Source organism: Ranitomeya imitator, chromosome 4 (assembly GCF_032444005.1).
Source record: "Ranitomeya imitator isolate aRanImi1 chromosome 4, aRanImi1.pri, whole genome shotgun sequence".
NCBI classification, from domain to species: Eukaryota; Metazoa; Chordata; class Amphibia; order Anura; family Dendrobatidae; genus Ranitomeya; species Ranitomeya imitator.
Window position 1 is genome coordinate 677,662,813 of NC_091285.1, and position 17,958 is coordinate 677,680,770.

The 17,958-nt window shown below is 45.0% G+C and overlaps 1 protein-coding gene across 1 annotated transcript in view; it reads left to right on the top strand.

Annotated features, from left to right (window-relative positions):
- LOC138674685 (mucin-17-like) overlaps positions 1–17,958 on the top strand; it is a 54,777-nt gene that overhangs the window by 16,776 nt on the left and 20,043 nt on the right. The window lies entirely within an intron of this gene.

The window sequence follows — 17,958 nt, forward strand, 5'->3', positions numbered from 1 at the left end:
GCAGTATTGATTTTTATTATGCTTTGTGGGACTGGTTTACTCCCTTTTCTGTGTTTATATGCTTATTGGAGTTGTCCTCATAACCCGAGACATCTGGGTAATATTAAGGGGGTTACACGAGCGGTTTTCTCTCGACCCCACTTTTTTGATGTGCTTACTGATTATTGGTTAGACAAAGCTCTAAATATATAGTAAATATTGTCTCAATACAATAATTTATAGCATAGTTTATAAATAATGTGGCTACACTATAAAAATGAAACATCCTGTTTCTCAGTACGTTGAAATGATGCGGATTTACGATAAAATGAAAAATGCTGCCCTACAGCACATAGAAATAATGCTGTTATACTGCAATAAATAATGCTGCGATACAGTGCATAGAAATAATTCTATCTTATAAAAATGAAAAATTCTGCCCTATAGTACACAGAAATACTACTGCTATGCTACAATAATTATTACTGCCATACAGTGCATAGAAATAATTCTGCTATCCTATAAAAATGAAAAATGCTTCCATGCAGAGAAAAGGAATAACACTTCTATGCTATAAAAGTAAATAATGCAATACACATAAATAATTCTGTGAAATTACAAAAATAAATAATGCTGTTATAATTTACAAATGAACAATGCTGCTATACAGTACGTGGAAATAATGCTGCTATATTATAAAATAAATAGGGGTTCTATACTATAAAATAAATCATGCAGTTATACATAAATCCATGTCAAAATGTCCAAAGCAACTGTTCTGCCCATCTTAATGTGCAGAGAGTTAATTATCATGTTATTCAAGTTGTGGCCACTGGAGGTCATCAGTTGCCTACTTTTCATGTTGTTTACCAACCTTTCCCTTCTAAGAGCAATGTCTTATGGGTTAGTTCCACCCACATTCTTCTTGTGAAGACAAGCTTCAGTAGCCATTTTTCCTCAGATCTGCAGAGAGGCACACGTGCTCCTGTCTCGCTTACTTTCTTACCCCTGTCCTAACGGATCTCGTTTTTCACCAGTCATCCACTATGATCAGTCATCCACTATGATCAGTCATCCACTATGATTATTCACTGAACATCCACTTTGTACATCAACATCATTCACTATTCGATCATCTACTATGAATACTGTCCACCATTGTTGTTCAACGTTATAGTTTTGGTTATCATCACCCTATTAGGGCCTAATAAGACTTAAGCATCAACACAGTCTGTTTACTGGGATGTGGATGAAGGTTTAGCCGTATGTTGGAATCCACACAGCGTCCTACGTGGAGGAAGACAGAACAGTGAAAAACGAGACCGCCAGTCGCAGGCGGTGATTGTAAAGTAAGAACAGATTAGCTGCCTTCAGTGAAACTGATAGCCGGTCGCAGGCTGTAGTTGTTCAGACTGTACGGAACCGCTAACACCCACACTGCTGTTATGATAAGGTAATTCAGTACCACAATGGACATAGAAGTCAGAGCACATACAGTGATCTGACAATAACCCAAAAACATAGAACGAGCTCTGAGACGTGGGAACTCTGCTGACCGCAATCCCTAATCCTCTCCAACCACACTAGAGGCAGCCGTGGATTGCGCCTAACGCTCCCTATGCAACTCGGCACAGCCTGAGAAACTAGCTAGCCTGAAGATAGAAAATAAGCCTACCTTGCCTCAGAGAAATACCCCAAAGGAAAAGGCAGCCCCCACATATAATGACTGTGAGTTAAGATGAAAAGACAAACGTAGAGATGAAATAGATTTAGCAAAGTGAGGCCCGACTTTCTGAACAGAGCGAGGATAGGAAAGGTAACTTTGCGGTCAACACAAAACCCTACAAACAACCACGCAAAGGGGGCAAAAAGACCCTCCGTACCGAACTAACGGCACGGAGGTACACCCTCTGCGTCCCAGAGCTTCCAGCAAGCAAGAAAAAACAAATAAGCAAGCTGGACAGAAAAAACAGCAAACAAAATAACAAAAGCGGAACTTAGCTATGCAGAGCAGCAGGCCACAGGAACGATCCAGGAGGAAACAGGTCCAATACTAGAACATTGACTGGAGGCCAGGATCAGAGCACCAGGTGGAGTTAAATAGAGCAGCACCTAACGACTTCACCACATCACCTGAGGAAGGAAACTCAGAAGCCGCAGTACCACTCTCCTCCACCAACGGAAGCTCACAGACAGAATCAGCCGAAGTACCACTTGTGACCACAGGAGGGAGCTCTGCCACAGAATTCACAACACACTGCTCCGCATTCGGGTATCACAGCAGCCGCCATACAGCCGCGGGACTATACTGCAGCCCGCCAAGAGAAGCTACATTATTCCCGCCACGCGGAAGCTCACCGCACCTAGACTCAGTTTCCCGCCAAAACACTCAGCAGTACGCAGCTAAGCGCACAATGTCTCGAAACAGCACATCCTCACTCAAGACGAGGTTACGAGCAAGCTCTAACAGGTCATCATTAGCAGAGCTGGCTGCTGTCGCTCGTGCTGAAACTGAAGCAGCCAAAGCAAGGTCCTCCTTTGCCGAGAAAGAAATGCATCTAAAGCTGAGACAAGCAGAGCATGAGGCAGAAAAGGTACGTTTGCAGGCAGAACAAACTGCACGCCTGCAAGCCGAAACCGCACGTTTGCGGGCAGAGCATGAAGCAGAAAATGCACGTTTGCAGGCTGAAACCGCACGTTTGCGGGCAGAGCAAGAAACAGAAGGTGCGCGCCTGCAAGTGTCTCTAGAAAGACTTATGGTAGACAAAGAGGCAGCAGCTGCAATAGCAAAAGCAGAGTACTTGGAAGCCATGAAGGATCCTGATTATGAGAGACGCAGCAACGTTCTTGGAACAGATCTAGAGCAGCAAGATCCAGCTCAGCGCGTCGCAGAGTACGTTCATCGACACTCCAGCATGGACAACACCCTCGACAGACTACAACGATCAGCCTATGCCGATTATCATCGATCCAACCCCGAACTTCACTACTACAAACAAGAAGACGTCCAACACAGAGGAGTCGACCACAGCTACCGTTCCACTGAGAAGACGGTACAGCTCCCACCTCACCTTAAAGAGACATCTTCTTCACCAGAAAGGTACTATGCAGACTGTCCGAAGCCAAGAGCGTCTCACAGGTATGGTGACGCACCACACACTTTGTACTTTTATCATGGCGGAATAAAGAACTTTTTTGGATTGACATCACCTGGTATGGATGCTGCTCTTTTCTTCTTCATATACGTTTTTGTCCGATTGGATCCTTGGATCTTGGAGCGTGCATCCGTTGTCTGAGTGCTGATGGTTGACCTCGTTGTACAGCACCACACACTAGACATGGCTATAACATACCGGCTCGTACCAACACTGATCAAGCCACCATAGACTTGGCAAAGTTCTTTGCCCGCCGAGAACTGGTAACAAAAGGACTTGTAAAGTTCACTGACAAAGCCGAAAACTACAGGTCGTGGCAAGCTTCGTTCCAGAACGCCATTCAGGGACTGGACCTTTCTAGTAGTGAGGAGTTAGATCTCCTGGTAAAGTGGCTTGGAACTGAATCGGTCGAGCATGCTAAAAGACTAAGAGACATTAACATAGAATACCCCCACATAGGTTTACGTAAAGTGTGGGAAAGACTTGACGAATGCTATGGGTCCGTAGAAGTAATAGAGAATGCTTTATTCAAAAGAATTGATGACTTCCCTAAGATAGGGCCCAAGGGTTATCAAAGACTTAGAGAATTTAATGATTTATTGATAGAGTTACAAGTCGCCGAGAAGGAAGGTCACTTGGCTGGATTGGCATTCTTAGACACTGCTAGGGGTGTCAATCCAATAGTACAAAAACTTCCTTACAATCTTCAAGAAAAGTGGATTATACATGGTTCACGGTATAAACAAATTCATAACGTACCATTCCCTCCTTTTACTGTATTTGTTGAGTTTGTCACCCAGCAAGCCAAGATCAGAAATGACCCTAGTTTTGATTTCACTCTGTCATGTTCCACTACCCCTGGTGTCAAACCCAGTAAGACACCCGTGGCAGTCCATAAAACTGATATTGATTCCACAGGTCCTCCACACAAGACAACTAAGCCCCCTACGGAAGAGAGCAAACCTCAGGATGTCAGTAAGCAGTGTCCTCTACACAGGAAACCACATCCTCTACTAAAGTGCAGAGCCTTCAGGGAGAAGACTTTAGAGGATCGCAAAGGTTTCCTCAAGGAAAACAACATGTGCTTCAAATGCTGTGCTATGACCTCTCACTTCGCCAGGAACTGTGGAGCTAGCGTGAAATGTGCAGAATGCAGCAGCACGGATCAAAATACAGCCTTGCATCCTGGACCACCTCCAGGAGTGTTGTCACAAGCAGAGGAGCACGATGAGAAACAGAAGAACACCGACGAAGACACCCCTGCGGTCACCTCTCAATGTACGGAGATCTGTAAGGGACTCAAGGGAGGAAGATCCTGCTCAAAAATCTGCCTTGTCCGAGTCTATCCAACACGCCACAGAGACAAAGCGCTCAAGATATATGCAATCCTAGATGACCAAAGTAATAGGTCTTTAGCCAGGTCCATCTGTAAAGGATCTGTAAAGTCCAACGATGTAAATCCTTCTGAAGGGGTTAAAACATTTTGCAGCAAGGAGTTCCGCTAATGCAGGCTGCTCCTCGCTGCAAAACCCCGGGGAATGAAGGTAAATATAGGTCAATGATCCCAGGCTTTCTAGGTAAGTTCCCACGATCTAGGAACAGCCAGCAGAGGGCGCCTCACCGCAAATGAAGCTAAATATAGATCATTGACCTATATTTACCTTCATTCCCCGGGGTTTTGCAGCGAGGAGCAGCCTGCATTAGCGGAACTCCTTGCTGCAAAATGTTTTAACCCCTTCAGAAGGATTTACATCATTGGACTTTACAGATCCTCGGAAGGTATGTATATTGTTGGTTTATTATGTTTTTTCTTTTACAGAACGAGGGTCTTCAGTAATTGGATTGGGCGTTAAATAAAATATTACAACAACCTTTGTTTTTATTTCATTAAAATAATTTTTAATAATGTGTTTGTGTATTTTTTTAACCCTTTACCAGTATTGTATTAATAATGGATAGGTGTCATAATTGACGCCTCTCCATTATTAATTAGGCTTAATGTCACCTTACAATAGCAAGGTGGCATTAACCCTTCATTACCCCATATCCCACCGCTACACGGGAATGGGAAGAGAGTGGCCAAGTGCCAGAATAGGCGCATCTTCCAGATGTGCCTTTTCTGGGGTGGCTGGGGGCAGGTGTTTTTAGCCAGGGGGGGGGCCAATAACCATGGACCCTCTCCAGGCTATTAATATCTGCCCCCAGTCACTGGCTTTACTACTCTGGCGGAGAAAATTGCGCGGGAGCCCACGTCAATTTTTTCCGCCATTTAACCCTTTATTTTGAGAGCTAGAACGGCCAAATTTTGCAGATGCACACTATTAACATTAGTAGTGTGGATTATGCAAAAAAAATGGTGATATGAGATGGTTTACTGTATGTAAACCAGGTCTCATATCATGTCGGGTTTAGGAAGGAGAAAGCAAAAGCCGGTAATTGAATTACCAGCTTTCTGCTATATCGCGGCTGTATGAAGTAAGAATATATATACATATATGTGTCTCCCTGACATATATATATATAGACAGTATATATGTTTTTGTTTTTTTTTACACATGGATCCCTTGTATAGCCGTATGTTGGTTTTGCAAGCCTGCGATAAAAACACGCAGTACGGATGCCATACGGATTACATACGGAGGATGCCATGCGCAAAAAACGGTGACACACCCTGCCTACGGAGGAGCTACGGACCACTATTTTGGGGACTTTTCAGCGTATTACGGCCGTAATATACGGACCGTATTTTCATACGCTGTGTGTGACGCCGGCCTCACTGGGATACGTTGAAGCGTTACAGAGCTATAACCTCATAAATTCACAGTGGCCAGGATGGTAAAAATTAACTCCATCATTAATGTCAAAATTGGCTCGGTCACTAAGGGGTTAAAAAGGAAACCCAGCCAAAAATGACCTTCTAATGTTTCATATATGCAAAAGTGTTCTTTCTTCTGTTTATTTTTGGCTTGACATATCCACAGATTAAAAAAAAAAAAATCACAGTACTCTGTTGGGAGATGTTTCTGCTATATGTGTCTGTGGTAACACCAAGTGGTTGTTATGCAAATTGTAGATTGTTAACGGTGGTACTAGCATGTTTTTAATTAGAATGATGAGAATGAACAATGCATTCACATAAATAATAAAACTGTATATGTTAGGGGTCAAGTTCCCGCCTCTGCACAGGGGGAATCTTGGGCCATCTCCGCTGCGGTCTCCCATTCTTCTCCTGCTGCAATGGAGTCTGCTCAGTGGAGACGTCGGTCCCAGCGTCTTGCTCATTCTCACTCCGTGCATAGGATTACTGCTGCTTTTCCTGCTTCTGCCATTGAAGCCAGTGCTGGGCAGCGGTGAGCAGACTCTTTTGGGACTAAGTCCTGCTTTTCCCCTTCTGAGCATGCCCAGGGCAAGATCTCCCGTTGGAGATCGAGGGTCACATGCTCAGATACTGCAGCATATCCCATTGGTCCTCCAGGAAGGTCCTGAAGGTGCTCAACTTCTGTGGCAGCCTCCCATTGGTCCTTCTGGGAAGGTCCTGTACATGCTGCAGCTATATAAGGTTCACAAGACCGCACGGCCATGCGCTAATGTACATTTGTGTGTAGTTGAGTTAAAGTCGTTCTTTAAAATCCCCTCCCTTGTGTATGACTGTTCGCATATGGTGTATGGCTGCAATCTAGCGCCCGACTGAACTCACAGCGTTAACACACGAAACAGCGTCTACTGCTGTGACCACCAGTGCAGCGCCACGCACCATTAGAGCGCTTCTTTAGCCCAAGTCTGGGTGGTTAGTGGCGTCTGCCAGTACGGCACAGTTCGCACTCTTGTGCTCTAACTATTATTTAAGTTCACCTCTTACACCCAGTAGAGGTGTTGAGCGCAAGTAGTCTAGACGGACTCAAATCCCGAGTCTTGGGACTGAGCTCTGTGACTCCTTGCTTGCACTCTTTTGTGCGGTACCGCGGCCCTGTGACTTAACAGGGTTCGCTTTTACCGCCATATAGCACTGCCATTTGCTAGCAGCAGGTTCTCACCTGCACTGTGGACCCCGGACTGCGAACGCACCTAATAACGTCTCACCTTTTACTCAGTGCGTTCCGCCAGTCCTAACAGTATGTGACCATATGACATGCTTTTTCTCCTTTTAACTTTTTTTTAAAAATAGATGAATGAGTTTGTGAAATTATGCAGAAGTGTAATCATGATTTTTATCAATGTGTTGGTGTTGTTACGGATATTCTCTTTTATTACTCACACATACACAAGTAGAAGCAAATACAACGATGCAACCAAAGCTCTAAATATATAAACATAGAAAAGGGAGTAAACCAGTCCCACAAAGCATAATAAAAATCAATACTGCTTTATTAATACAAAAATTCATGTCTACAAACACACATATAACACATAGATCCAGTAAACTGCTATTATAGCAACATAAGGAGAGAGATCAGGAAGGTCACATACCGGTAAGCTGGATAGCCTATATGGGAACTAATGCATCCACAGGGAGGCACATGGGGATAACCAAATAAGTATAAAGTGCAAGTGCCAATTCAAAGTGCTCTAACACACCATCAGTGTTGTCAGCATATAGGTAACGTACTCGCTCCCACAAGCTTACCCGTCATGTAGAGGGATGGTTCCCCGTGGCTTCCAGCTGCCCCTTGACGCGCGTTTCGCTGCCTAGCTTTCTCAAAAGGGGGTACCTGAATTTTTGTATTAATAAAGCAGTATTGATTTTTATTATGCTTTGTGGGACTGGTTTACTCCCTTTTCTGTGTTTATATGCTTATTGGAGTTGTCCTCATAACCCGAGACATCTGGGTAATATTAAGGGGGTTACACGAGCGGTTTTCTCTCGACCCCACTTTTTTGATGTGCTTACTGATTATTGGTTAGACAAAGCTCTAAATATATAGTAAATATTGTCTCAATACAATAATTTATAGCATAGTTTATAAATAATGTGGCTACACTATAAAAATGAAACATCCTGTTTCTCAGTACGTTGAAATGATGCGGATTTACGATAAAATGAAAAATGCTGCCCTACAGCACATAGAAATAATGCTGTTATACTGCAATAAATAATGCTGCGATACAGTGCATAGAAATAATTCTATCTTATAAAAATGAAAAATTCTGCCCTATAGTACACAGAAATACTACTGCTATGCTACAATAATTATTACTGCCATACAGTGCATAGAAATAATTCTGCTATCCTATAAAAATGAAAAATGCTTCCATGCAGAGAAAAGGAATAACACTTCTATGCTATAAAAGTAAATAATGCAATACACATAAATAATTCTGTGAAATTACAAAAATAAATAATGCTGTTATAATTTACAAATGAACAATGCTGCTATACAGTACGTGGAAATAATGCTGCTATATTATAAAATAAATAGGGGTTCTATACTATAAAATAAATCATGCAGTTATACATAAATCCATGTCAAAATGTCCAAAGCAACTGTTCTGCCCATCTTAATGTGCAGAGAGTTAATTATCATGTTATTCAAGTTGTGGCCACTGGAGGTCATCAGTTGCCTACTTTTCATGTTGTTTACCAACCTTTCCCTTCTAAGAGCAATGTCTTATGGGTTAGTTCCACCCACATTCTTCTTGTGAAGACAAGCTTCAGTAGCCATTTTTCCTCAGATCTGCAGAGAGGCACACGTGCTCCTGTCTCGCTTACTTTCTTACCCCTGTCCTAACGGATCTCGTTTTTCACCAGTCATCCACTATGATCAGTCATCCACTATGATCAGTCATCCACTATGATTATTCACTGAACATCCACTTTGTACATCAACATCATTCACTATTCGATCATCTACTATGAATACTGTCCACCATTGTTGTTCAACGTTATAGTTTTGGTTATCATCACCCTATTAGGGCCTAATAAGACTTAAGCATCAACACAGTCTGTTTACTGGGATGTGGATGAAGGTTTAGCCGTATGTTGGAATCCACACAGCGTCCTACGTGGAGGAAGACAGAACAGTGAAAAACGAGACCGCCAGTCGCAGGCGGTGATTGTAAAGTAAGAACAGATTAGCTGCCTTCAGTGAAACTGATAGCCGGTCGCAGGCTGTAGTTGTTCAGACTGTACGGAACCGCTAACACCCACACTGCTGTTATGATAAGGTAATTCAGTACCACAATGGACATAGAAGTCAGAGCACATACAGTGATCTGACAATAACCCAAAAACATAGAACGAGCTCTGAGACGTGGGAACTCTGCTGACCGCAATCCCTAATCCTCTCCAACCACACTAGAGGCAGCCGTGGATTGCGCCTAACGCTCCCTATGCAACTCGGCACAGCCTGAGAAACTAGCTAGCCTGAAGATAGAAAATAAGCCTACCTTGCCTCAGAGAAATACCCCAAAGGAAAAGGCAGCCCCCACATATAATGACTGTGAGTTAAGATGAAAAGACAAACGTAGAGATGAAATAGATTTAGCAAAGTGAGGCCCGACTTTCTGAACAGAGCGAGGATAGGAAAGGTAACTTTGCGGTCAACACAAAACCCTACAAACAACCACGCAAAGGGGGCAAAAAGACCCTCCGTACCGAACTAACGGCACGGAGGTACACCCTCTGCGTCCCAGAGCTTCCAGCAAGCAAGAAAAAACAAATAAGCAAGCTGGACAGAAAAAACAGCAAACAAAATAACAAAAGCGGAACTTAGCTATGCAGAGCAGCAGGCCACAGGAACGATCCAGGAGGAAACAGGTCCAATACTAGAACATTGACTGGAGGCCAGGATCAGAGCACCAGGTGGAGTTAAATAGAGCAGCACCTAACGACTTCACCACATCACCTGAGGAAGGAAACTCAGAAGCCGCAGTACCACTCTCCTCCACCAACGGAAGCTCACAGACAGAATCAGCCGAAGTACCACTTGTGACCACAGGAGGGAGCTCTGCCACAGAATTCACAACACACTGCTCCGCATTCGGGTATCACAGCAGCCGCCATACAGCCGCGGGACTATACTGCAGCCCGCCAAGAGAAGCTACATTATTCCCGCCACGCGGAAGCTCACCGCACCTAGACTCAGTTTCCCGCCAAAACACTCAGCAGTACGCAGCTAAGCGCACAATGTCTCGAAACAGCACATCCTCACTCAAGACGAGGTTACGAGCAAGCTCTAACAGGTCATCATTAGCAGAGCTGGCTGCTGTCGCTCGTGCTGAAACTGAAGCAGCCAAAGCAAGGTCCTCCTTTGCCGAGAAAGAAATGCATCTAAAGCTGAGACAAGCAGAGCATGAGGCAGAAAAGGTACGTTTGCAGGCAGAACAAACTGCACGCCTGCAAGCCGAAACCGCACGTTTGCGGGCAGAGCATGAAGCAGAAAATGCACGTTTGCAGGCTGAAACCGCACGTTTGCGGGCAGAGCAAGAAACAGAAGGTGCGCGCCTGCAAGTGTCTCTAGAAAGACTTATGGTAGACAAAGAGGCAGCAGCTGCAATAGCAAAAGCAGAGTACTTGGAAGCCATGAAGGATCCTGATTATGAGAGACGCAGCAACGTTCTTGGAACAGATCTAGAGCAGCAAGATCCAGCTCAGCGCGTCGCAGAGTACGTTCATCGACACTCCAGCATGGACAACACCCTCGACAGACTACAACGATCAGCCTATGCCGATTATCATCGATCCAACCCCGAACTTCACTACTACAAACAAGAAGACGTCCAACACAGAGGAGTCGACCACAGCTACCGTTCCACTGAGAAGACGGTACAGCTCCCACCTCACCTTAAAGAGACATCTTCTTCACCAGAAAGGTACTATGCAGACTGTCCGAAGCCAAGAGCGTCTCACAGGTATGGTGACGCACCACACACTTTGTACTTTTATCATGGCGGAATAAAGAACTTTTTTGGATTGACATCACCTGGTATGGATGCTGCTCTTTTCTTCTTCATATACGTTTTTGTCCGATTGGATCCTTGGATCTTGGAGCGTGCATCCGTTGTCTGAGTGCTGATGGTTGACCTCGTTGTACAGCACCACACACTAGACATGGCTATAACATACCGGCTCGTACCAACACTGATCAAGCCACCATAGACTTGGCAAAGTTCTTTGCCCGCCGAGAACTGGTAACAAAAGGACTTGTAAAGTTCACTGACAAAGCCGAAAACTACAGGTCGTGGCAAGCTTCGTTCCAGAACGCCATTCAGGGACTGGACCTTTCTAGTAGTGAGGAGTTAGATCTCCTGGTAAAGTGGCTTGGAACTGAATCGGTCGAGCATGCTAAAAGACTAAGAGACATTAACATAGAATACCCCCACATAGGTTTACGTAAAGTGTGGGAAAGACTTGACGAATGCTATGGGTCCGTAGAAGTAATAGAGAATGCTTTATTCAAAAGAATTGATGACTTCCCTAAGATAGGGCCCAAGGGTTATCAAAGACTTAGAGAATTTAATGATTTATTGATAGAGTTACAAGTCGCCGAGAAGGAAGGTCACTTGGCTGGATTGGCATTCTTAGACACTGCTAGGGGTGTCAATCCAATAGTACAAAAACTTCCTTACAATCTTCAAGAAAAGTGGATTATACATGGTTCACGGTATAAACAAATTCATAACGTACCATTCCCTCCTTTTACTGTATTTGTTGAGTTTGTCACCCAGCAAGCCAAGATCAGAAATGACCCTAGTTTTGATTTCACTCTGTCATGTTCCACTACCCCTGGTGTCAAACCCAGTAAGACACCCGTGGCAGTCCATAAAACTGATATTGATTCCACAGGTCCTCCACACAAGACAACTAAGCCCCCTACGGAAGAGAGCAAACCTCAGGATGTCAGTAAGCAGTGTCCTCTACACAGGAAACCACATCCTCTACTAAAGTGCAGAGCCTTCAGGGAGAAGACTTTAGAGGATCGCAAAGGTTTCCTCAAGGAAAACAACATGTGCTTCAAATGCTGTGCTATGACCTCTCACTTCGCCAGGAACTGTGGAGCTAGCGTGAAATGTGCAGAATGCAGCAGCACGGATCAAAATACAGCCTTGCATCCTGGACCACCTCCAGGAGTGTTGTCACAAGCAGAGGAGCACGATGAGAAACAGAAGAACACCGACGAAGACACCCCTGCGGTCACCTCTCAATGTACGGAGATCTGTAAGGGACTCAAGGGAGGAAGATCCTGCTCAAAAATCTGCCTTGTCCGAGTCTATCCAACACGCCACAGAGACAAAGCGCTCAAGATATATGCAATCCTAGATGACCAAAGTAATAGGTCTTTAGCCAGGTCCATCTTATTTGACAACTTCAGCATTGTAGGCCCCGGTTCTCCCTACTCCCTTAGGACATGTTCAGGTACCGTCGAGACGGCGGGGAGGAAAGAAACCGGATACAAAGTGGAGTCCATGGATGGCCAGACCTGTCTGTCACTACCGACCATCCTGGAGTGCAACCAGATTCCTGACAACAGGTCTGAGATACCTTCACCAGAGGTGGCAACGTATCACCCCCACCTGAAGCGTATAGCCCACCTGATACCTAAGTTGGAACCAGAAGCGCCAGTAGCTTTACTTCTGGGAAGAGATATACTACGAGTCCACAAGACTAGAGAATATATCAACGGCTCACTGAATGCTCCATACGCGCAGAGGCAAGACCTTGGATGGGTCATTGTAGGAGATGTCTGTCTAGGAGGAGCACACAAGCCGGTCTCAGTCAACAGTATGCTTACCAGCACACTAGAAAATGGACGTCCATCTCTCTTCCAGCCGTGTCACAATAGTCTGCTGGTAAAGGAACTACCGAGCAGCACTCCCCTACCTTGCCCTTTCTCAGTTCCTATCAACGAAGACCACGCCTGTGAAGGTGAACAAGACCACATAGGATGTACAGTCTTCCACAGGACGAAGGAAGACAACAAGGTAGCGATGTGTATAGAAGACAAGATATTCCTGGACATCATGGACGAACAAATAGTCAAGGATACGGCGAATAGTTGGGTCGCACCTCTACCATTTCGACCTCAGAGGAGACGCCTACCCAACAACAAGGAATTGGTCTACAGCAGATTCATCTCCCTAAGACACAAGCTTCAGAAGTCACCTGAGATGAAGGAACATTTCTTTACCTTCATGGGAAAGATATTCCAGAACAACCACGCAGAGATTGCACCTGCACTTCGACACGGAGAGGAGTGTTGGTACCTGCCCATCTTCGGCGTGTACCATCCTAAGAAGCCAGGTCAAATTAGAGTGGTATTCGACTCAAGTGCCAAATGCGAAGACGTGTCATTGAATGATGTCTTACTGTCGGGGCCAGACCTCAACAACAGACTTCTGGAAGTATTACTCTGTTTCCGTAGAGATTCAGTGGCATTTATGGCCGACATACAACAGATGTTCCACTGTTTTCTCGTCAAAGAGGAACACAGAAACTACCTGAGGTTCTTCTGGTACCGTGACAACGACCCGGACGAAGACATCGCAGAGTACCAGATGTGGGTACACATCTTTGGGAACAGTCCTTCCCCAGCGGTCGCAATCTACGGCCTCCGACATTCTGCCAAAAAGGGTGAAGAAGAGTATGGCTCGGACGTCAGGCCCTTTGTGGAAAAGGATTTTTACATGGATGACTGTTTGAAGTCCACACCGACAAGTGAGGCCGCAATCAGTCTACTAAAGAGGACTCGTGACATGCTCGCTCAGTCTAACCTAAGGTTACACAAGATTTCTTCCAACAGCCGAGAGTTGATGGAAGCCTTTGCCTCTGAAGACTATTCCAGCGATCTAAAGGATTTAGACCTCAGCATCGACCCCCTTCCTATGCAGCGGAGCCTTGGATTGCTGTGGGACCTGAAGACAGATACCTTCACCTTTCAGATCAGCAAGGATGAGAAACCCTTCACGCGCAGAGGAGTTCTTTCCTTCGTGAATAGTTTATACGACCCCTTGGGGTTCGTAGCTCCAGTAATCATCCAAGGAAAGCTGATGCTCAGGGACTTCACCCAAGACACTACTGATTGGGATGATCCACTTCCAGCGGGAAAGGCTGACCTGTGGGCAGAGTGGAGGAAGTCTCTTGAAGCCCTGACCAACCTTCGTGTGAAATGACCGTATGCTCCTGTGCCATCCACAGAGGTCAAAACGCAAACACTTTGTATTTTCTGTGATGCATCAGTCAAAGTGATTGCAGCAGTAGCGTACCTCAAATCCACAGACGTAAGCGGACAATGCCATATCGGGTTCGTTATGAGCCGGACGAAATTGGCGCCACTTCGTGAACACACGATACCCAGACTGGAACTCTGTGCTGCTGTCCTCGCAGTTGAGTTGGCCGAGCTGGTCTCGGATGCGATGGGCCTGAAGATCGGGGATGCAGAGTTCTACACCGATAGCAAGGTGGTACTGGGGTACATCTGTAACGAGACACGACGCTTCTACGTCTACATCAGCAACCGGGTACTTCGGGTAAGAAGATCCACCGACCCTAATCAGTGGCACTACGTACCTACTCATCACAATCCTGCGGACCACGCGACTAGATCCGTTGCACCCAGTCATCTGAAGGACACTTCATGGTTCACAGGTCCTACCTCTTTGTACCGTTCGATGTCCCACATCAGCAGGCCTGAAACTTTTGAACTAGTGGGTCCAGACACAGACGAAGAGATCCGACCTCAAGTGTCTGCTCTACATACAGAGATTTCAAGCTGCCACCTCAAATCTCACCGCTTCAGCAGGTTCTCCACATGGAAGTCACTTGTTCGAGCTATAGCTTGTCTATTTCATGTAACCCAGTCCTACAAGACAGCACTTTCTAGTGATTCTGGAGATCCATCCATCCTTACTCCTGCAATGTTACTCACACAGAAAACCTGTGTCCCGAAAGCTCCACTCGGAGAATTCAATGACAAAGACCTCTACAGACGACAATGGAGGCAAGTACAAAGCGTGTCCAACGTCTTCTGGAATAGATGGAGGAAACAGTATCTCTCCACTCTGCAAAGCAGGACAAAGTGGCAGAAAGACCGCCCAAACATTCAATCTGGCGATGTTGTACTCGTCAAAGACAGTCAGTCACATCGGAACGAGTGGCCACTCGGCCTAGTCATTAAGACCCTTCCCAGTAAAGATGGGAAAGTGCGGAAAGTAGAGGTCAGAGTGTGCAAGCTTGGAGAAAACAAACTGTTCCTCAGACCCGTTACCGAGCTTGTATTATTATTTTCCCCAAAGAACCTAATTGTGGCATCTGTTGACGCCAAGCGGGGAGTGTTCTGCCCATCTTAATGTGCAGAGAGTTAATTATCATGTTATTCAAGTTGTGGCCACTGGAGGTCATCAGTTGCCTACTTTTCATGTTGTTTACCAACCTTTCCCTCCTAAGAGCAATGTCTTATGGGTTAGTTCCACCCACATTCTTCTTGTGAAGACAAGCTTCAGTAGCCATTTTTCCTCAGATCTGCAGAGAGGCACACGTGCTCCTGTCTCGCTTACTTTCTTACCCCTGTCCTAACGGATCTCGTTTTTCACCAGTCATCCACTATGATCAGTCATCCACTATGATCAGTCATCCACTATGATTATTCACTGAACATCCACTTTGTACATCAACATCATTCACTATTCGATCATCTACTATGAATACTGTCCACCATTGTTGTTCAACGTTATAGTTTTGGTTATCATCACCCTAATAAATAAGACTTTAGCATCAACACAGTCTGTTTACTGGGATGAAGGATGAAGGTTTAGCCGTATGTTGGAATCCACACAGCATCCTACGTGGAGGAAGACAGAACAGCAACTATTTATTTCACAATAGCACCAACAAAGTCACCCTATAAAAAAGAGTTTTAGCATAGTCTCTTCTAACAAAAAAGTACCAAGTAACAGCTATGTGAAGCAGCATTAAACAAACTGAGCCAGGAAAATAAATAGATTAAATATCACTATAATTTGTTTTAATTTCATTATCTAAAAAGGCCAAAAGGATTTGCTTATTAATTTTTTTAAAAAAGATCAAATTAGTGGAGAGATTCACCATGTTCCTTCACAACCTTACGGTAAAGAGCTATCCACGTAAATAAATTTGTAAGTGATAAATTTCTCCTAGTGGCGCTGCCAGTCAACAGAGAGAATCAGATATATAGTAAGCCCAACTGGAAAAATAAAAAAAGATGGTTAAAAAAGTAAAATAAAATAAAAACAGAAAAAAAATCAATTTGAAATGTTCTTAATTTTCAATAAAGTCCCAAAACTATATACAGTACAGGCATACATATATTTTTCTTTGGCTAATCACTGTACCAGTCTGCACAACAAAAAGTCATAAATTATAGTGAAACATACCTTATATGCTAGAGTATAAGCCAAGCTGAAAGTGCCCCTCTCGGCTTATACTCGAGTCATTGTCCCAGGGGGTCGGCGGGGGAGAGGAAGCGGCAGCTGTCCATCATACTCACCTGCTCCCTGCGCATCTCTGCATGTCCCTGCTTCTCTGGTGCCCGCCGCTCTTCCTGTGTTCAGCGGTCACGTGGTACCGCTCATTAAAGTAATGAATATGGACGCGACTCCACTCCCATAAAAGCGCTACCAGTGACCGCTGAACACCGGAACAAGCTGCCGGCGTCAGAGACCATCGCGGAGAAGCAGGGACCGCGCCAGGAGGGTGAGTATAACTGGGGAGGTGAGCCATGTGATATTCACCTGTCCCCATTCCACCGCTGCACGCTGCTCCATCTTCCGCATCCTCTGCCTGTGACATTCAGGTCAGAGGGCGCGATGACGTGATTAGTAGTGTTGAGCATCGGAATTCCGATACCGAGTTCCGATACTTTTGTGGTATCGGGAATCGGTATCGGATCCATAGTGATGTGTAAAATAAAGAATTAAAATTAAAAATATTGATATATTCACCTCTCCGGCGGCCCCTGGACATCACCGCGGGTAACCGGCAGGCTTCTTTGTTTAAAATGAGCGCGTTTAGGACCTGAGAATGATGTCGCCGCTCATGTGACCGCCACGCGACCAATCACAAGCCGCGACGTCATTCTCAGGCACTAACCTCCTCATTCTAGGAATTTATAACCTGCGAATGACATCGCGGCTTCTGATTGGTCGCGTGGCGGTCACATGAGCAGCACGCGACCAATCAGAAGCCGCGACGTCATTCTCAGGTCCTAAACGCGCTCATTTTAAACAAAGAAGCCTGCCGGTTACCCGCGGTGATATCCAGGGGCCGCCGGAGAGGTGAATATATTAATATTTTTTATTTTAATTCTTTATTTTACACATTAATATGGATCCCAGGGCCTAAAGGAGAGTTTCCTCTCCTTCAGACCCTGGGAACCATCAGGATACCTTCCGATACTTGGTGTCCCATTGACTTGTATTGGTATCGGATATCGGTATCGGCGATATCCGATACTTTTCGGGTATCGGCTGATACTATCCGATACCGATACTTTCAAGTATCGGACGGTATCGCTCAACACTAGTGATTAGTATGCGCACCACCCTCTGCCTGAACAGTCACTGCCAGAGGACCTGGAAGACACTGTGACGCATGGCGGTGGAACGGGGACAGGTGAATATTGCAAGTGCCAGTGTCCCCGCCTGCTCAGGACAAGAGGCGAGTATGTCATTTTTTTTTCAATTGCTGCAGCATTATATGTAGCAAATGTTTCTATGGAGCATCTTATGGGGCCATAATCAACCTTTGTTCAGCATTATATGGGGCAAATGTTTCTATGGAGCATCTTATGGGGCCATAATCAACCTTTATGAAGCATTATATGGGGCATATTTTTGAATGAAGCATATTATGGGG